We start from the raw sequence: 22850 nt of genomic DNA, 5'->3' as shown, positions 1-22850 counted from the left end.
ATATTTAGAGGGAATAGCAAGTTGTACATGGTAGACTTGCAGTTCAATGTTTAGTCATCTTTTTTGTTGCACTGTATTATGGAAATGCTTGTTTTGTTCTATGAATCGAAAATAACTTTTTTAAAGCTACACATATAAAATGAAAATAAAATCTTTAACTTAAACAATAACAACAAACCAGGCACTGCTGTTAAGGAGCTCACAGTCTAATGGGGAAAAAAATATACAAAAAACTATGTACACACAAGTGGCATACAGGACAAATCTGAGGTAAGGTTCTCGCACCTCTATATTTTCTTCTAATTTGATATTTGCTTAGTTTTTTGCTCAAGCCTGTCAATGACCTGTGTGCAGAACAGCTGACTCTGAAATGACAATGGTTTCTTGAATGTTAAGGATAGAGGCATTTTCATTTTTAATGATGCTATTCAATGACCATCAGGTTCAATGCCTTCAAATTCTCTCCTTAAAAGAAGTAGGGGGCGGGGGTGGCTAGGTGGCGCAGTGGATAGAGCACCGGCCCTGGAGTCAGGAGTACCTGAGTTCAAATCCGGCCTCAGACACTTAACACTTACTAGCTGTGTGACCCTGGGCAAGTCACTTAACCCCAATTGCCTCACAAAAAAAAAATTAAAAAAAAAAAAAAGAAGTAGGGGGCAGCAAGGTCTTGCAATGGATAAAGTACTGGCCCTGGATTTAGGAAGACCTGAGTTCAAATCCAGATTCAGATACTTAGCACTTACTAGCTGTGTAACAGTGGGCAAATCACTTAACCCTCATTGTCCTGCCAAGAAGAAGAGGAGGAGTAGGAGGAAGAGGAGGAGGAGGAGGAGGAGGAGGAGGTGGAGGAGGAGGAGGAGAAGGAGAAGGAGGAGGAGGAGGAGGAGGAGGAGGAGGAGGAGGAGAAGAAGAAGAAGAAGAAGAAGAAGAAGAAGAAGAAGAAGAAGAAGGAGAAGAAGAAGAAGAAGAAGAAGAAGAAGAAGAAGAAGAAGAAGAAGAAGAAGAAGAAGAAGAAGAAACAATGAGACATTAGAATGATTCTGAATAGTTTATAAGTTTTTGGCCCCTTTGTTTTCTGATCCCAAACTGTATTTTTCAACATAGTTTTTGTCTTTCTCCCCATGCCCATTTTCATACTATTATGAATGTATTCTATATCCATGTAGATATGGCCATATTATTTCCTTCCAGTAAAATGTAAACTCCTCAAGGGCAGGGACTGTTTTATTTTAATCTTTGCATCCCCAATGTTTGCACAATTCTTTGGACCTAATAGGCATTTAATAAATGATTTTTGGATTGAATATCATCAGTTCACCAAGTATCAAGGTATATGGTGAACATTTGAAGGATTTTTTCAAGATTACCATATAACTACTTTGTCTATTAATTCTTTTCACAGAAACTAGTCATGTTTCTGGTAATGTTGCATTAGCTCAGAGAACTGCGACATTATTGCCTAGAAGTGACAGAGAAAAAAAGGTGTATATATGGATGGGATGTGGATAGAAGAGCCATGGGGGGAGAAAACCAGAGTGAGCCAATAGAGATAAGGATGAGGATGAGGATGCTGACAACAATAACAACAACATTTATATAGTGTTTACTATGTGCCAGGAACCACGCTAAGCACTTTATTTACCTCATAATTATTTTTATTATATTATTATTTATTTTTCTAATTTAATCCTCACAATAACCCTGGGAGACAGGTCCTGTTATTATCCCATTTTACAAATGAGGAAACTTAGGCAAACAATGATTAAATGACTTGCTCCCGAAGGCAAAAAGTATCTGAGGCCAGGTTTGAACTCAGGTCATCCTAACTACAGGCCCAGCACTCTTCTTACTGCATCACCTGGTCATTATCTTTTTTTTTTTTTTTGTGAGGCAATTGGGGTTAAGTGACTTGCCCAGGGTCACACAGCTAGTAAGTGTCAAATGTCTGAGGCCGGATTTGAACTCAGGTACTCCTGACTCCAGGGCCGGTGCTCTATCCACTGTGCCACCTAGCTGCCCCTCATTATCTTTTTTATTCTGAAGAGGCATCATGGCATAATGGATAGCAAGCTGTCCTCAGAACCAGGAAAACCTGGGTTGAAGTCTGGCCTCTGATGGAAAATTGCCTATGTGACCCTTAATAATTGACTTAACCTCCCAGTGCCATTGGTAGCCCTAAAACTTGCAGTGAAGGTGCCAACCTCCTCCCTTCAGGAATTCTCTATATCAATTAAATCTCAAGTGCTACTGCTTGTGCTAGTGGACTGCCCCCAAAATATAAAACTTTATTCCTGTCTTAGTTTGTTCAGTACCACAGAAAAATTCCTACTCATATCATATCCTTCCATAAAAAATTCAAAGTTCCAGTTGAGCTAACTAAGCCAGTCCTAAGGGGAAGTTTAACATCTGGTATTTTATTTGCTCCTTAGCCACTGTCAGGTGAGGAGATAGCACCTGCCATGACTCACTTTTGCTTCAGGCTTGGTTGTGAAAAAGTTCCTTCTCCTCCCACCTCTAGTGCATGATTCTACTCACATTAATCTGATATTCCACAGAGGGATGATTCTATATAATTTTGTGCAGTAGAAAGATGTGAACTTTGATTCTGGAACTGATACTAGGTACCATTTCCTTGAGTTATTCTAATCAGCAAGGAACAATACTTGGAAGCTGCAAAGATGCAGATTTAAGCCTGATATAAACATGTAATCAATCAGTCAGTAAAATACTAATTAAGTAGCTACTATGTGTCAGATGCTGTGGGTAAAAAAGTCTCTATTAGTCAGTCAACTAGCATTTATTTAATAACCAGTTATGTACCAGTACTGTGCTAAGCACTAGGGGTACAAAGAAAGAAAAAATAAATAAATAGACCCTGCTCTTGAGGTGCTCCTGGTCCAATAATGAAAGAAATGGCAAACTATGTACAAATGATATGTACAGGACAAATTGGAGGTAATCTCAGAGGGAGGGCCCTAAGATTAAGAACTGGGAAAGGATTCTTGCAGAAGGTGAGACTGGAGCTGAGAATGAAGTACTGGGCACTGTGCTAAGCACTAAGGATACAAAAAAAGACAAAAAAATTTCCTGACCTCAAGAAGTGTTTTGTGGCTCAGTCATTTTTCAGTTGTGTCCAACTCTTCTTGACCCCTTTTGGGGTTTCCTTGGCAAAGATGCTAGAGTGGTTTGCCATTTCTTTCTCTAGCTTATTTTACAGATGAGGAAACTGAGGCAAACAAGGTTAAGTGACTTACCAAGGGTCACACAGCTAGTATGTGTCTGGTGGGGATTTTAAACTCAGGTCTTTCTGATTCCAGTCCTGGCAATCTATCCGATATGCCACCTAGCAGTACATATACAAACACATACAAAGTTAGATACAATTCAATATGTCCCAAAGTGGAATGAAAAGCCTCAGATAGTGGTAGATTTCCTTTCACTTGAAGACTTTAAGCAAAGGCTTCTTTTGTCACTTCTATAAATCTGTACTTAAAAGAAAACTTCCTATGAAGCCATATTAATCTTCTCAGACTCAACCTCTCATATCATCATTTTCAATTATATTGTTTCTGAAAATAAGATCCACCTTTTCAGATGTATTCCCTCTTAGGATCTCAGGTCACCACACCATGTCTATCATTTCTTTGAGTTTTTAAAAGATTGACTTTCCTAAAGTGTAAAACACCTGTGTGGTTATGTCAAATAACGCAATGTCCTTCCCTTAGCAATTGAGAATTGTTAGGATGACCTGGTCACTTTCTCCTTTACTTCCATTTCACTACTCATTCTTCCCTTTTCATCAAAATTTATGTCTAGAGTAGTAGTCTGCCTTGGTTAGTTCTTTAAACTTCCGAAAGAGAAATTTTGTTAGTTAATTATGTCAAAAACACATCAAATGCCATTTTAGCAGAATGTAATTTCTAGCTGATATCCATTTAGCTGAAGTCTCGTATCATTACTTCATTTTTCCCTCTGAACAGGTTTTATAATCTTTATCAGGGAAGTATCATAAAAATTCAAAATAATCCTATTACTTAGCACCTGCTATGTTTAATGTACTGCAAAGAAAATACAAAGAAAATGAAAAACAGTACCTGATATCAATGATCTTGCATTCTAGCCTCTATGTAGCCTGTTAATCTGTTGTCTATGGGTAATTTTCTTTTCTATAGCTGGGTTTTTAATTTTCAAAATTCCTTATCAGTTTCAAATATTAGGTACAAGTTTTTCAAGATGATACAGAACTATAAAAGGTGATTGCTAGTGGTGACTTTACCCGGACAAGTCATTTCCTAAATTGAAAGCTTTGTTTTTTTAATGATTTGGGTCCAGACCAAGATCATGGCTATATTTAGATTTCCTATTGGACTCTTCTTATCCACTAAGCCTGTATTTGTGAAGGCCTTCAACTAAGAGACCTTACAAATTACCTTCCATTCTACCACATGTACCTGGATCCACATCAGAAGTTTCCTAGGTAATTCTAACTCATATTCACTCAGGAACAAATCTAAAACCAATAAGGTGCCTGTTGCCAGACATATAACTATAATGATAGGCTTTGAAGAGATAGAAACTGAGCCAAAATAAAGTTCACAACTATCCATGGTGCTGAATTGTCCCCTGGGTATAAGGGAGTTTTAGCATATTCTCCTGATATTGGTAATTAGTGGGATAAGTGTGGCTGGAAGCTGACTCTTAGATGTCAAGAGTGAAATACAAAATGTACAAAGAATGGAACATGGGTGAAGAGAGTGTGCTAGAGTTGATCTTGGGGTCGTTTGTTTTGTGTGTTAAGGAAAGAGAGTGATAAGTTTATTGTTGTGAGTGTGTGTAGGTAGCAGAAGTATGTCAGTGAAAATGTGTCAGGAAGGATAACTAGATGAATGAGTAAAATAAGGCTTCTATGGAAGCTGTCATTTTGAGAGTCAAGAGTAGGGAGCTCGCACCTAGATTTCTGAGAGTTTTAAAGAGTCGGGGTAGGAGCTATTGGAGGCTGATGTGCTTTACTAGTGCTTTGAGCTCTAAGACCAAGCCTTTCAGAAAGCAACATTAGCCTTTTAGGAACTGTGATGGGAAGGAAGTCTTGCCAGGTGAAGTTATCAAATTGTCATGCTTCTGAATCCCCAGTCACCTCCACTCAAAGAAAGGTGGGCTCTGGGAAACAAGATTGGACCTGTAGTTTGGGGGAGGGGGAATGATTGGTTTCTTCTGAATGTGTGTGACACATAACTGACACATAACTATTTTTTCATTCTACATACAATAGCAGCATCAACAAAAATAATGCAATTTAGACATTGCAATGAAGTCCAAAATAATGATCTATTAGTGTGAGTGCTATTATATAATTCATTCTGAAATAGTCCATATTTTCATACTCAGAAACTCTTGCAAGTTCTATTCTGTCTGAGATGTTATAACTGTTTCTGAAGGTCATGTTGTACTTGTTTCCTGTGTTGGCAGCTTAGTACTTCTCTTTAGCCAAAAGTTCTGACCCAAACTGTTTGGTTTTGTTTTTGGTTTTTGGTATTGGTTTTTGTTACTGTTGCTTGGTTTGGTTTGGTTTTTAACCACAAAAATTCTGTAATATATAAGTAACAAGTCCTACTAAGCAATTTGAGGCCTCTACAAACACTTCATGTTGAAAAACTCTAAAGAGAAAATTTACCTTGATATTTTAAGATAATTCTTTCTTTAAAGGTGAATTTTCGGGGGCAGCGAGGTGGAGCAGTGGATAAAGTACTGGATCTGGATTCAGGAGGACCTGAGTTCAAATCCAGCCTCAGACACTTGACACTTACTAGCTGTGTGACCCTGGGCAAGTCACTTAACCCTCATTGCCCTGCAAAACAAACAAACAAACAAAAAAACAAAACAAAGGTGAATTTTCTTCCTCTAGCTTGAACAGGTCAATTGTATGAGTTGGCTAAATGAAGTGATGACAGCTTGGGTTGCACTATTTACATACTTATCTGTCCTAGTATAAACTGATTAATCATACTAGATCCATAAGACCAATATAAATTAGATACAGGGTATGAAGCAAACTATTAGATTTTAAGCATGAATTTTTATTGCATTTGACTTTGTCTTTCCATTTCGGATATCTTGAGCCTTTTAGAATTGTGGAACATATTTGCTATATTTAGATATAATCATATCCTTCAGTTTACACCTACCTTTTTGACATCATTATATTTGAAGTCAATGAACTCATGACCACTGGGAGATATTCTGCTCATTTCCATATTTCTGTCACTATCAGCCAACTCATTTATAAAAATGCTATGAATAATACAGCATGAGCACAGCTTTGTGTAAAGGGGGAAACATCTGAACCTTTTTTTTTCTCCTTCTCACATAAAGTCAGTCAGTTAATAAGCATTTATTAAACACCTATCGGGGGGCGGCTAGGTGGCGCAGTGGATAAAGCACCGGCCCTGAATTCAGGAGTACCTGAGTTCAAATCCGGTCTCAGATACTTGACACTTACTAGCTGTGTGACCCTGGGCAAGTCACTTTATCCCCATTGCCCCGCAAAAAACAAAAACAAAAACAAAAACAAAACCACCTATTATGTTCCAGGCACTGTGCTAAGCAATGAACATGCAAAGAAAGGCAAAAGACTCCCATACTTGAGGAGCTTAAAATCTACTACTCAAGTCCTACACAATGCCTCAAGGTAACATCAGGGAGTCCTTGGGTTCTCAACAGCTATGCCCATTAAAATATAAGCTCTCAGGGCAGCTAGGTGGCGCAGTGGATAGAGCACTGGCCTTGGATTCAGGAGTACCTGAGTTCAAATCTGGCCTCAGACACTTAACACTTACTAGCTGTGTGACCCTGGGCAAGTCACTTAACACCAATTGCCTCACTAAAAAAACAAACAAACAAACAAACAAAAAACCACCATAAGCTCTGACAAGTCTCACCAGCAATGAGATTATATAGCTACTGTCTAAAGAACAGCCTAGCTAGGTTCAAAGTTGTTCATTAAGATAAAGCTAACCACAAAGTAATGAACTTTTAAAAAACTAAAATAAGCCCTTAAACCCTACTAGGTACATAGAGTTATGATATGTATGGGTGAAAAGACTACCAATATAAATGAAATCAGAGACCCTTATATTATAGCTGGGGGCACTGATGACCAGTGTCTGACTCTACTCAATAGTAAGACTCAAATGCTGTCAATTAAATGCTCATTTCTACTTGCTATGTACATTTGTTGTTGTTTGTTGTTGTTGTTGTTCAGTTGTTTCAGCCATGTCCCATTCTTTGTGACCCCATTTGGGGTTTTCTTGGCAAAGATGCTGGAATGATTCGTCATTTCTTTCTCCAATTCATTTTACAGATAAGGAAACTGAGGCAAGCAGTGTTAAATGACTTGCCCAGCTTCACACAGCTAATAAGTGTCTGAGACCCAGATCTGAGCTCAGGTCTTTCTGACTCCAGGAACTGACTCCAGACCTAGTGCTCCATATACTGAACCATCTAGCTACTCATTATGTACTCTATACCAGATAATGTACTAGTGAAACCCTAAACTTGGCCTGGGTCTCAGAAAGTAAGCTGCTTCTCCTTCCTTCCTGAACCCATTTATGGGAGGTTCCCCTTAGGTTCCTTAGTCTAGGATTGTTTGCTTATGCATGAATTATTCAACTGGATTCCGGACTACTAGGAAAACTTTCTTCTTTTTTCCCATTGTGTCTCCTAATTACTCAAGTCTCCAAGCATAGTTAGAAAAAAATGTTAAATCAAGGTGATAATATAATAAAACTGAAGTATCAATGATTACTAGGTTTGGTTCTCATTCATCCATTCATGCAATCAAAGTCCAAGCCACTTTATTCCATCTGACACCCCAAGCTTGGACCAGGTAGGGTGGAGACAGCTGAGGCTTGGGCGACCCACTTAGCCCATCACAACAGAATACTAAGCATCTGCCCAGTCTGGGACTTAGTTCAACTCTTCATAGGAACTCAGCTCATTGCAGGCCAGAGTCTCAATTACTCTTCTCCTGATAGGCCCCCTGCCTCTCCCTAAGCTCAGTCATACCCACTGACTACACCTCATTCAGGCTCATGCCCAAAAGAGTAGGTGACCTTACAGTTATAATCTTAACAAATAGTAGATTATCTCTTAGCAAATTGCCATTTTCATCTCTCTTTCTCTTCATTCCTTCAGATGCAATGCATCTCAAGAGACAAACCAAACAGATGAAACTAGGACAGAATGTCAATAAGCCCTGATGACAAGTGCCTGATGGACTTAAAATATGCATCTGTCTTATGCATCACTGACATAAGGAAATAAAATGGGAGGGGAAATTAACATCTTGCATCATATCTTTACAATACCGCAGGCCTTTGAATAATTACTTAACAGGGCAAGAAGATATACTCAAGATGGACTAGGGCGACTTCATGCCTATGGTAAATAAATGTGTCACTTACTTGGAAGAAGTCCCTACTGTCTTTACCAATATGATATCAATATGCTGCCAACAGTGTCACAGCTTCAGTGTGCAAACACTACCTCTGAGAACGATTGGTGGGCAAGCCCTTCCAAATTAAAGTAACAGAGGTTCTTTACCACTGATTGGAGCAGACAATTATTCATGAGATGTGTTGCAGTTTGGAATCCTGACTCCTTAACTCCCAGCAGCAAGATGTGGCCGTCTCTTCCCAGCATCCTTGTCTGTAATTGCTATTCAAGAGTACAATCACATTGAGGCTGGTGCTGCTGCCACAAGGAAAGCTAGTTGGTTGGTTTGTTTTTTTAATTTCCAACAGCATGGAATTCCTTTAAACATTGCTTCAGTGAGTCCTTGAAGCATTTCCTCAGCCAGCCCTGCACACAATGGCCTTTCTCCCAAACTAATTTTGTTGCTGACATATTGGAAACCCGATATCACCCAGTCTTATCATAGCCTGCAGGAGAACAGCAGTGAATGTGGCAGTGCTGCCCTGACCCAGCCTGTTCTGCCATCTGAGGTGAAGCAGCACAAAGTATTGGTATTTGTGAACGGCTTTACTGATAGGCCTGACTTTCAACCTGAAATGAATTTTGACAGCTTCAGACAAACACAAACTTTCCTAAGAGGAAAAAAAAAAGACTGGGGCTGCTAGATGCAAAATGGATGGATGACATTCACAAAGCAGAAAGAGGAAAGGTAGGAAAGTTTAATTATCCATAAATAGAAATCAAGAACTCATTGAATCTTAAATTTTTACTGCTCATTCTTACTTGAGACCTTCATCAATTATTTTTTTCTCCTTGTGCCTCAGTTTACTTGTGAGATGGAGCCAGCCATATTTAGATTAACTGACATCTGTGTAGCAGTCTTAAGAGCCAGTCTAGTGTAATGAATTGGGTCCTGAGCTTATAGCCAGGAGCATCTGGGTTCAAATCCTCTTTCAGACACATACTTTCTGTGGGACCCTGGTTAAGTCATTTAATGTCTCTGAGTTTCAGTTTTTTCACCTATAAAAATAGGGGCTTAGACTCAATTGCCTCAAGTTCTAAATCTATAAACTTACTATCTAGGTAACCCTGAGCAACTCACTTAAGTCATTATGTGCCTTAGGCAATTCCCAAAGCCTTACCTACTACATCATAAAGGGGTCACAATCTTCAAAATCAATCTTTCATGTATGTAGTATGTTTAGCATCTCTTTACACTACTTAGCACAGTGACTGGCACATGGTATTTCATAATTTTTTTCATTTATTCACTCATTCATTCATTCCATCCTCCCCGAAACCCTGTAAGGAAGGTCCTATAATGAATTATTATTCCTATTTTGCAAATCAAGCATTGAGGTTCAGAGTAGTTCAGTGGGTTCTCCATTTTCACACAGTCAGGAAGTGCCAGCAAACCTGAGTCTTTTTTACTCTCCAAGTCCAATGTCAAAATAAAGAAAACCTCATGACACACTGCCCCTAGGGCCAGTCACAGGGGTGGCAAAATAGCAATGATGTACCTGTGTTATATGGATCAACATGTCTTTTTTTTTGGGGGGGGGCAATGAAGATTAAGTGACTTGCCCAGGGTCACACAGCTTATAAGTGTCAAGTGTCAGGGCCAATGACTTATCCACTGCGCCACCTAGATGCCCCAAAAGAATGGATCAACAAGTCTTTTTTTTTTTTTAATGTTCCGATGTTATATGAAATAAACACTATGAGAGATGGAGCAGTGATCACATCTTGATCAGCCTAATTGTGGTTCTGACTTAAGCAAAATGTTAAGGCCAAAACAAACCCCAGATACTGGGTGTTTTCAGTACTAATAAACTGACAGGGAGTAGAAAAACAAGGCCCATGTGGTCTAATGTGCAGCAAGGGTGCTCATTAAGTGATCTTGAGGGTGCTTATTAAGCTATTTCATGATACCTCCTTCAATGGTGATGGAGGAAATACTGAGGAAAAAAGGTTCTCTGAAGAAGCTTTGGCCTAGCACTGAATGAACTTGGAATGGCTGCTGTGGGACCACAAAGGGTTAAAAGGAAGTCAATTCACTGTCCCCACATGCTATTTTTCAACTACCCCACCCACCTTCTTCCCAATCAGACACACCAAAATCCATGTGTCTTAAATTTTTCCCAAATGGTATGATGAAGCAGAATGGGAGACTAACTTCTTTTTTTTTTTTCAGAAATTAATTTTCACATGTTCCAGCCTAGAGTCTTTTTTTAAAAAATTAGACTTTGTTTGTTTGTGTTCACACCAAAGAATGGCTGTCTTCTGGAGGAAAAGTCCAGTGTTTCAAACATGAGCTCATGGTCTCTGACATGAAAAGAAAAGAAAAGAATGATAGATCGCAGATGCTTTGGGATTGGCATCCCCACGTCTTACTTTTGTCTCCCTATAGTAGTATCTCTGTATTCATCTGTAGCTCCTTCGAAGCTACAGGCAAGTTTATTGTAAACCAGATGATTCATCTCATTCAGCACATTTTCCGCCACTGTAAATGTTTGTAAAATGAAAAGAAAGACAGAGACACCCTTTCCTCCTACATCAAAAGCACTTCACAGTTGTCATGCTTGGGCCTCATTTTTCCACAGCCTCTATTTTATTCTCTGTGGGCCAAGGACACTTAGCTCTGCCCTTTAAGAAGCACTCACTCTCCATAGGAATGAGAGGCTTATCTCCAGAACCCTCTAGCTTCCAAAACATCCTCCCCTTTCCCACTGAGTGTGAGCACAAGGTAACAGCCGTCATCATTTGCAATACATCCTACATCTAAAGGAGACTGTTCCATCAAGGTCCCCCGTCTTCTCCTGTCATTGGTTCCTCAGTTACAGGCTGCCCAAGAAACACCACATGATATAATAGCTACAAATATGAAGCTCAGCCAGATAGGGTTTAGCCAAAAGAGATAAACATGAAAAATCCCCTTTTCAATGGAAAAAAAAACTTTCCATTAATTTTTTTTTCACTGAATCTTGATATGTGATCATTTCCTCTTGGGCCATCCTGTGGCACCAGAACGGACAGATCTGTCTAATGTGTCTTGGCAAATTACTTCACACCAATCAGAAGAAACTCAGGATGTCTCCAACTTACAGTGTCTGGTGAGTTTCTTATTTTTCCTGGGAAAATGTCACCATCTTTGCTTCTTTTAAAATGAAGAACAGATAGAGCATGAAGATATGTTAATAAAGTAGAGACTGGACTTAGCAAGAGTCCCAGAGAGAATGAAAAGAGATAGCAAATGTATTTTTGTCTCTCCAAAGAGGATGGAAAGAGGAAATGATTTCTGGCTTTGCATTCTTCTCTGGCTGATGCATAGTCTGATGAATATCACTTGATCCAACTGGGCCATGATAACTCAGGTGGGAGTCCACCACAATTAATAGAATTTCTTCCTCAGGAAGATTAGCAATATTCCCCTGGACTCCAGTCAAATGAAGGGAAAAGGATTATTGAATTAACTTCTCCTGCATCTAAAATAGCTTTTTAAAGTTCCCATTCAACTGAACTACCTTGAGAAAGTTGACTGCCATATGCCATACCTAAAGCTTATACCTTAGACATGATACCTCTGTTATATGAATATCTATTATGCCAGGACAGTGAATCATGCTTTGGGGGCAGGGCTTCTAGAGTTTGGGCTTCTGAGCATTGGTTATGGTTTATATGATATCACTGATCCTCCCAACATTGATCATTGTAGTTGGTCAGAGTTTTATGGCCTCCCCAAGTTGACTTTTCCTATATTGCTGAAGTGATTGAGTAAATGTAGCTACCACAAAATTACTGTGTGGAACAGTGGTTAGAACTCTGGGCCTGAATTCAAGAAGAGCTGAGTTCAAATCCAGTCTCACATACTTCCTAGCTGTGTAACCCCAGGCAAGTCACTTAACCTCTGTTTCCCTCAGTTTCCTCATCTGTAAAATGGGGATAATAATAGCACCCACCTCCCTGGGTTGTTGTGAGGGTCAAATGAAATAATAATTGTAGAGTACTTAATCATAACACCTAGTACATAGTAGGAACTTACAAAAACCGTGTCAACTATTATCATTATTAAATGTTGCTTTAAGAATGTAAGCTCCTTAAAGGCAGGGACTGTCTTTCTTTTGCATCTGTTTATACAACAGCTAGCATAGGACCAAGCATATAAAGTAGGTACTTAATAAATACTAGTTGAGGGGCAGCTAGGTGGTGCAGTGGATAGAGCACTGGCCCTGGATTCAGGAGGACGTGAGTTCAAATCCAGTCTCAGACCCTTGACACTTACTAGCTGTGTGACCCAGGGCAAGTCACTTAACCCCAATTGCCTCAACAAAAGAAAAAAGGAAAAAAAAGCAGTAATTATCAAAAACAGTCTGGTACTGACTAAGAAATAGAATGATGGATCAGTGGAATAGATTAGGTATATATCCCATTAAAGTAAATAACCATAGTAATCTAGTATATGATAAACCCAAAGGTCCAAGCTTTTGGAACAACAGCTCATTTTTTAAGGAAAAACTGCTGGGAAAACTAGAAAACAGTATGGTAGAAACTAGGTATACACCAACATCTCATACCATATACCAAGATAAGTTCAAAATAGGTACATGATTTACACAAAAAGGGTGATGCCATAAGCAAATTAGGAGAGCATGGAATAGTTTATTTGTCAGATCTATGCATAAGGGAAGAATTTAGGACCAAAGAAAATATAAAGAGCATTACAAAGTATAAAATAGATCATTATTATTCAATTTTAAAAGGTTTTGCACAAAGTATCTCTGATAAAGGCGTCATTTCTCAATATATAGAGAATTGGGTCAGTTTTATAAAAATATAAGTCTTCCTCAATTAGTAAATGGTCAAAGGATATGATCAAGCAGTTTTCCAATTAAGAAATCAAAGCTATCTATAATCTTATAAAAATGCTCTAAATCACTATTGATTAGAGAAATGCAAATTAAAACAACTCTGAGGTACCACCTCACACCTATCAGATTAGCTAATATGATAGAAAAGGAAAATGATAAATGTTGGAAGGAATGTAGGAAAAGTAGGATACTAATGCGCTATTGATAGAGTTATGAACTGACCCAAACATTCTAGAGAACAATTTGAAACTCTGTCCAAAGGGCTATAAAACTGTGCATATTCTTTGATCTACTGATCTATATCCCAAAGATATCCAAAAAAGAGGAAGGAAAAGAACCTACTTGAACAAACATATTCATAGCAGTTCTTTTTGTCATGGCTAAGAATTGGAAATTGAGGGGATGCCCATCAATTGTGGAATGGCTGAATGAGCTATGGTATGTGGTTATAATGGAATATTATTGTGCCCTAAAGAATGACAAGCAGGACGATTTCAGAAAAACCTGGAAAGACTCACATGAACGGATACATAGTGAAGTGAGGAGAACCAAGACAACACTGTACATAGTAACAGCAGTATTGTACAATGAAGAACTGTGAGTGACTTAGCTGTTCCCAGCAATACAATGAATCAATACAATCCCAAAGGACTTATGATGAAGCATGCTATCTGCCTCCAGAGAAAGAATTGATACTGTCAGAACACAGACAGAAGCAGGCTATTTTACTCTTTATTTTACTCTTTTTTAATTTCAGTCTTCTTGGACAAAATAACTAACATGGAAATGTTTTACATGATTACACATGTATAACCTATATTGCTCACTGTCTTAGGGAAGGGAGAGGCGGGGGGAGAAGGGAGGAAGAGAATTTGGAACTCAGAACTTTAAAAAATATATTTTTAAAAGTTGTTTTGGCATGTATTTGGAGGGAAAATAAAATATCATTAAAAATTGTATTCTTTTTCTTTCCTCCATTCGATGGAGTGAATATTTCCATGATATTACAGAAACATTGAGAAGGAGTGACCTTAGACAAGTTCCTTCACTGATTTTTGCTTCTGTTTCTTCATCTGTAAAATGAGGACATTGAACTAAATGATTGCTTAGTTCTTCTCAAGTTAAACCGTCTCTTAAATAAATCCATCACAGAGTATATTCCTTCAAAGAATTAGGAGGAAAGAATTAAGGAGATTACTTAGTGAATAGAGTAGAAGACTTGGTATCTGGCACATACCAGCTGTGCATCCCTGGGTAAATCTCTGTGCCTCAATTCACTGGCCCATTTCTGGAATGTTCTTTCTCCTGGTGTCCACTTCTTGGCTTCTCCAGCTTCCTTCCAGATTCACCTCAAATCCCACCTTCTAAAAGAGACACATTTTGTTTATAAATAGTTGTTTGCATATTGTCTGCTCCATTAATGGTGGCCCCTTGAAGTCAGGGACTATTTTTGCCTTTCTTCATATCCCTAGTGCTTAGATAGTGCATAGCACATAGGAGGTACTTAATAAACATTTGTTTTTGCTAATGATAGTGATGAAGAGGAGAGGGAGAGGTTAGACTTGTTGGCCTTTATGGTCCTTCCAGTTCTAATTCTATGATCCTATGGACAAAGCATTTAATTACTCTGCATTTGAATTTCCTCATCTGTCAAATAGGGATAACAGAAATATTATTATTATTGTTGCTGTTTATTATTATTATTATTATTTGGCCTAAGCAGTGAGTCTTTATTGAATTCTCACTGGACAAGGGTGGTCCTTGAGATAATAGAAGTAACATCAAGGGCATTTTGAAGACACAACATAGACGGAAGATTTTACTTAAAAAATACATGTTGCCACAAAAGTATATTGAAGAAGTGGAGTGGAAGATTTCTGTAAAGCTCAAATGAGATACAAAGGAAAAGAAAGAGGGAAGGGAAGAAGGAGGAAAGAGGAGAGGAAGAATGGAAGGAAGGAATGAAAGGAAAGAAAAAAGGAAGGAAAAGGAAAGAGTGGAGGGAAGAGAGGAGGGAGGGAGGAAAGAAAGAAGGGAAAAAGAAAAGAAGAAGAAATGAAAGTGTTTTTAATTCTGTATCTGTCTTGAATGTGAATTAAATTATAGTGATCTATTTATTCAGAATGCCTTACTTTTGGTGTCTAATCCAAACCAATGTGACTTAGCTTGGCTCATTAACCCAAACCATTCTATAATCACCCACCTGTCTCTTAATGTCTCATTTTCTCCTCTCCTTACTTTTCCTTAAAGCTAGGTTTTTGGTCTTTAGTGTCTAATTTCAGGAAACAATTAAAGGAGGGGGTACTAAAAAGTTGAGGAAACTTTACTTCCAGGTTCTTCCCATAGAACCCAAGCTAGCAGAGAGAAATAATGGCTTCTTTTCCATCTAAGTCTACTATTCTCAACAAGTAAAGAATGGCTTCTGTGACCTGCAGACTCATATAATTTTGGGTCAGTGATGACCCAAAATCAATGGAGTCGATGAAGAAGATGAGCTATTGCACCATCAGAAGCTGATACTTTTCTTTATCATAATCAGAAAATATAGGGTGGGAATTCTCATAGTGGGGGGAAAATGAATCTGTTTGCTGAAGCCTAAGATGTTTGCCTCTATAGTAATTTTTTTTTTTGGTGGGGCAATGAGGGTTAAGTGACTTGCCCAGGGTCACACAGCTAGTAAGTGTCAAATGTCTGAGGCCAGATTTGAACTTAGGTTCTCCTGAATCCAAGGTTGGTGCTTTATTCACTGTGCCACCTAGCTGCCCCATCTCTATAGTAAATTAATCTAAAGTCTTTCTCAACTGTTCTGGGTCATCCTAATCTAGTAGTTTTAGGTGCTTTGTATCCAAGGAGGATCTAGGTTTCATCCCTCAATTCTTAACCATTCTGCATTCTGGCTATTTATTTTCCTTCTGGAAAAAAAAGAGAATAATAATGCCTATTGCCTACATTTCAGTAACATCATAAGGAAAACCTATTAATTTCAATAAAATATATGCACACGGAGCAGTTAGGTGGCGCAGTGGATAAGGCACCGGCCCTGGATTCAGGAGGACCTGAGTTTACATCCAGCCTCAGACACTTGACACTTACTAGCTGTGTGACCCTGGGCAAGTCACTTAACCCTCATTACCTTGCAAAAACAAACAAACAAAACCCTAAATAAATAAATAAAATAAATACATGCATACTTTGGTAATAGAACCTATATATGGAGATAGAGATAGGGCCCTTTGTACAATTGTATGATGACACAATTCTCTAGTCACATACCTTTTAAATTAGACACTCTTTATACCATTTCCATTTCCCCAGAACAATTCTACATTGATAATGGGCTGCAACCTATATCTGCCCACTCATGAACTTCTCCATTGCCCTCTGAGTAACCTAAAATGTTAATGTTCAAAGACTGTGGTAGTCTATGACTCATAGACACGGCATAATTAGAAGATAACTAAAATTGAAAAGATAAGCCTTTGTTTTAAGAGGAAGCTTGGGTTTATTATAAGAGCTATGCATTGTCTTTTCCCAAAGGAAATCCAGTCTGCTTTCTTCTTCTTGTTCAATTCGGGGTCCATATCATTACTCACGTGCTTTCTATCCAAGAGATATGTCCTGATGACCAATGCTATGAGTTGTCTATCCAACTGCATATTATAACTTGAACATTAGACATTTTTCATCCAGTTGGTTTTTCTGACATGAATAAAAAGCCAAATTCTTTCAATTATGGATATGATTTGGTAGAGCTTCTTCAATGATTTGGAACTTGATTACATTAGCAATGTTATCTGCTAAAAGAAGTATATGATAGACCTCACCATCTAAAAAAAACTCCTCTTCAGTTCGTACTCTATATTGGACATCCTTGATGATAACTTTGTTAATTATAAATGCCTGTTCTGTGCCTTACTTAAAATTAATCATCAGAAGATCATTGAAAAAGTTATTTCTGTGGTGGTATCTTTCAAGAAATTTTGTGTGATTTTACACAACACCATTTTTGTTTTAGAAATACCATTTTTATTTTTTATTTTGTTTTGTTGGGGTGCTTTAGCTTTTGCAGAGGGATATTTCCTGCAAAAGTATAAAAAGAACAGAAGTGAGAAATATTTCCCCATAATACCTAGAGGTAAACTCTCCCCATATCACCTAGTCCTTAGGAAAAATAGACACAACCTCAAAGCAGTTTCTACAACACGAGGTTCACTTCCAGCTATGGTATAGTTGATGGATGCATCCCTATCACTCTCTCTTGGCTACGCTGAATCTATATTAGGTCAAATAGTTCACTTGGAACTTTGCTATTCATGTCTTGCTATTAAATCTCTCATGGAATATGACTCCTGGATCTCTAGTAGCTCAAAGTTCACAGGGTTGTAACTACCTCCAATAATCCACCTGAAAGGAGAGAATAAATGGAAAGAGGCAAAAAACAGAGGCCCATATTCACAACCCATGATCCCCACATGGGGAGGGACCGAGGCCTCTCCTCATCCAGAGTCTTAGAATATGCCTCATTCCAAGTAAAAAGAAGAAAAGGGTTAAAGACATCTTTTAGGGGGGAGAATCTTTAAGACAGCATTTTGTTTGACCAAAGCAAATTAATTTTTACAGTCCAAAAGCAGTAAACATAATGGGATCACATATTCTCTATGCTCTTTATTTTTATGTGACCACAAAGAACCTATTTCCTTCTCATACTTTCATTAAAGAAGACCTTATTACATGTCTGGATGATTTTCATAATTATTTTATAAAGATAGGAAAATTAGGCATATTGGTTAATAATTATTGATAGTTTCTTTTTTTGTTTGGGGTTTTTTTGTTTGTTTTTCAGGACAATGGGGGTTAAGTGACTTGTCCAGGGTCACACAGCCAGTAAGTGTCAAGTGTCTGAGGCCGGATTTGAACTCAGGAACTCCTGAATCCAGGACCGGTGCTTTATCCACTTTACCATCTAGCTGCCCCATTGACAGTTTCTTGATCACTGTTTTTGGTAACAAAGTTCCATGTTGCTGATAACAACAATAATAATACTTTATTTTTTCTAGAATACTTCATAATTTCTAAATCACTTACATATCCACTATCTATTTTGCTTCTCTCAACAACTATGAATGAGCAGATGAGTAACATAAGCCTCAGAAAGGTTAGTATCCCATTCTTCTGTATCTGTCTCCAATGTTCTTTCCACTATATCATAACTAATTGATGTCAATTACATAATATGATTGCAATAGAGGGAAAAATAAAAAGAAATTAGAAGTGATAGAATCAATCTGACCTTCAGGCAAGGTAGAGGCATTTTAAAGTGTTATTGGAAAATATTACTGAGTTTCAAAGGCATTGAAAATGTGAATTTAAAGTTGAACTACCAACACATGCAACCATTTCAAGGTTACATGATATGTTTGAAGCCAAGCACACCTGAGAGTCCAGATGAAGAAAAAAGTATAGAAATATGTTAGTCATTAATCTCTTAAATCTTTAAAAGTACACAGAAGCCAACAGTAAAACTTTTAAAGATTGATTTCCTCAATATTCTAAAATGAGAGTTTTTAATTCCAAATACATGTATTTTACAATAAATTCATTATCTCATTGATATGAGCACTTCCTCCAATATGCAGTGATGTGCAAATTAACTGGGACAAAATAAAATTAACCTTAACCTTACAATTTTTGATATCTTAAAAAAAACCTTTTACCATATGTGTATGGAAAGTGAGAGAGACAGAAAGAGACAGACAGAGAGAGAGAGAGAGAGAGAGAGAGAGAGAGCACTTAACGCCCTCCCCCAAAGCCTCAGAGATCCAAACTTCAAACTGCAAAAATCGACCCCAACTGCTGCAGCACCACTATGGTAGGTCAGATAACTGAGGAACAGAGGGAATGGGACAGGACCCCATGTTGCGGGGACTATGCGAGGTCATGTGTCACTCCACTAAGCCTGAGGGAAAGAGCCCAGAATACAGCTGGAGCCAGTTCTGTTCTGTACCCTCCCCTGCCAACCTTGAGAGCCTAGGCTGATGAACCCTGAATTTCCCAGTGTGGGAGGAGGCTGAGATACTTTGATATTCAACCCCCAGGAAAACCACAGAGGGGAATCAGAAAGTGAGTAATAGGATAAAATAAGGGGAAAAGACTGAAATTACTAAAGTACTTAGGTGGACAATAAGCAGATAAATTAACAGGGAAAACATTAAGAACAGAGGAAATATGACTTCCAGACCCAGGAAAGGAGTTCTGACCTCTCTATATAAATACGATAAAACAAAGGAAAGTGACTCAATACTTCATGAGAGAGGACACTGTGGACTTTGAGGAGAGCATGGAACTACAACATGTTGTTCCCAAGTGAATTAAAAGAGAAATGAGAATTTATGGCCTGTACAACAGAAATAATTGGTAAACTAGGAAAAAATGGATCCACAATAAGTCTCCCCAAAGGAAGAGAGAAAGAGAAGAAAACTGGTTGAGACTACAAATACAGAGAAGTGAAGAACAAGAACAATATAGATGGGGGTGGCTAGGTGGCACAGTGGTAAAGCACAGGCCCTGGATTCAGGAGTACCTGAGTTCAAATCTGGCTTCAGACACTTGACACTTACTAGCTGTGTGACCTTGGGCAAGTCACTTAACCCCCATTGCTCCCCCCCCAAAAAAGAACAATATAGATGGACAAAAAGCAATAACATTAAAAGAAAACATGGGGGCAGCTAAGTGGCATAGTGGATAAAGTACTGATGCAGGATTCAGGAGGACCTGAGTTCAAAAAATGACCTCAGACACTTGACACTTACTAGCTGTGTGACCCTGGGCAAGTCACTTAACCCTCATTTCCCCACCAAAACAAAATAATCCTATGACTTTTTCACATTTGCTTAGAATAACATTCATTTTTTTAAAAAACCACCAATTTAAAAATACAACAAAAGAAAGTGATGAAATATGTGTGTGTGGCATAAAATCCAGCTATCTAAAGGTGGGGAAATCAGCTCAACCCAGTTTAATGTGTTAAAGTTAGATTTTCTGAGTTAGCCTCATGTAAGTAGAAGCACTTATTTGTGACTATTGCACACAATATCACAAAATTGAACTTTATCAAAATTATTAATTCAGATGTCACTGTCAATTTCATGGCTGGGTAGTCATGTGATCTATGGCTGTGTCTTTCAATAAATCCGTTATTTTAATGCTCAAATATTTAACTGAATTAATGAAATTCCCCTTCTCCCACATCTGTCTCTTGAAATTCCCTATTTCATTCAAGAGCCAAATTGGACGTTATTTCCTCCAAGAAATCATTCCTGATGCCCCGAAATGGAAATGATCTGTCTTTAATATTCCCATGATATTTCATTTGAAGCTTTTCTTTGTATTTATCATATTCTTCCTTGTAATATAGAAGTTTTTGAACAAGTTTTTCATATTAAATTATAAACTCCTTGAGGATAAGGACTATGTTTTATTTTATCTTTTTAATCCCAGCATTTAGCACGCTTTCATAAACATAGTATATGCTTCAGAAGTATTTAACTGAACATGTATTGTTTAATCTTTCAGCTGGGAAAACACTTTAAGTCCTACTTTTATATGTCAAAAGTTTATGAAAATTGTATCTATCACCATTCTCCATCACTCCATATTTTGTTCTATGTTCCTACTAATACAAAAGCAAGAGTAGGCTGAGATTTCGCAGTCCATTACTAAGATATCTGTAAAGTCTCTCAACATCTTATCAGCAAATGGACATCAAAGATGAAAAAGGGTCATAGGGTTCACAATGACTCAGCAGTTCAGTTCATGGACATGCCCAAGTCTGCCAAGAATCCCCAACCAGGCTACAATCGGGAATTAGGACATATTGAATCATCCAATGAGGTATTCATGTCCCATTATCTCTCCTTTTTATGCCCCAGAGTACAAAGTAATGTTCCTGATTACTTCCGCCCCAGGTACCGGGTAAGTTGGATATTAGCTGAGTACACTGAAGGAATCCCTTTCCCCCAAGAACGAGCAGGATATCATGGAATAAATAGCAGACCCAGAAAAGTCCTTTCATTTTGGGTTACCTTTTTTTTTTTTTTTTGGCAGAGCAATGGGGGTTAAGTGACTTGCCCAGGGTCACACAGCTAGTAAGTGTCAAGTTTCTGAAGTTGGATTTGAACTCAGGTCCTCCTGAATCCAGGGCTGGTGCTTTATCTACTGTGCCACCTAGCTGACACTATTTTGGGTTATCTTTTAAAGTGTCATCACCTTTAAATTGCTAAGGGACTATATCTTACCAATATGGTTTCATTGAGATTTGTATTACAATGACGCATTCCACATGATATGTCTTGCTACCTTTTGTATTTCCCTCCATACTCCAAGAGTCCTGATCCTTTCCATTTTGTAAAAGGAGAAAGTGCCACTGAGCACAGATCTATAGGGGAAACTCCAAGAAGGTGAGACAGAATGCCTTACAACAACTCAGCCTGGCTCCTGCAACAGTGGTAATTTCCCTGGGCAGCACCATCTAATTTAATTTAGTCCAGGGGACTAAAACTTCAAACATTCCAGAAAGAAATTTTAGTACAAGCTCCTGTCAGAAAGGAGACAACTACCACTGGTTCCATTTCACAAAGAAGGTTCCAGAGGTGAATAAAGTATTCACTGAGGAAAAAAAAAGAAAGAAAGAAAAGTTGGATTTCCTCAGGACCAAGTCAGCTCTTTAAGACTAACAATCATTCAAGAAGTAAGGTCCCTGTGTTCTTAAACTGAGCAGACATAATTAGTCTCCCCGTTCATGGCCATAATTTTATCCACCAGGAAATTATGTATTGACCAAAAATGAGATCATTCCCCCCACCCCCACCCCAACCTCATATAACAACAGTTTCTCTATTGTCCTTTCAGGAAATTTCCAGGAAGGAAACAGAATGGAATTTTCCTGAGTTAGAGGTTTGGTAACAGGTGGATATATTTTGGATAAGGCATTTTTTCAAAATACAGTAATAAAAGCATTGAGAGGAAATGTTAAAGAAAAAGAAAAGGGAAAGTGAAAAAGAGAAAAAAAATTTAAAGGAAAGAGAAAAAACAATGAGTACATCAATGGAAGAAAACAAGTCTATGTTAAAGTTTTCTAGGGAGCAATCAACTGACAAAATGTGACTGAGTATCCCCTGTGTTGCTAGTGATAATACAAAGAAAGATAAGGGGTGATGGGGAGGGGAGGGGCAGCTCAAGAAACATAATTTAGATACAAAAGCAAGATTGTTTAAGTGATCATCCTAAGTATTAGTCTCACCAGATCACACCCCTACTCAATAAACTGTATTTGCTCTGTATCACCTCCAGAATCAAATTTAAAATGCTCTGTTTGGTTTTTAAAGCCTTTTCATTATGTGCTTCCTTCCTACCTTGCCAGTCTTCTTATACTTTTAATTTAATTTAATTTTATTTGTAATTTATGGAATAAAACAAGCATTTCCATAACATAGTACAATAAAAAGGATGATTGCA

This window comes from Dromiciops gliroides, chromosome 1 (genome assembly GCF_019393635.1).
Source record: "Dromiciops gliroides isolate mDroGli1 chromosome 1, mDroGli1.pri, whole genome shotgun sequence".
Taxonomy (NCBI): Eukaryota; Metazoa; Chordata; class Mammalia; order Microbiotheria; family Microbiotheriidae; genus Dromiciops; species Dromiciops gliroides.
Note: the sequence above shows the minus strand (reverse complement) of the source record.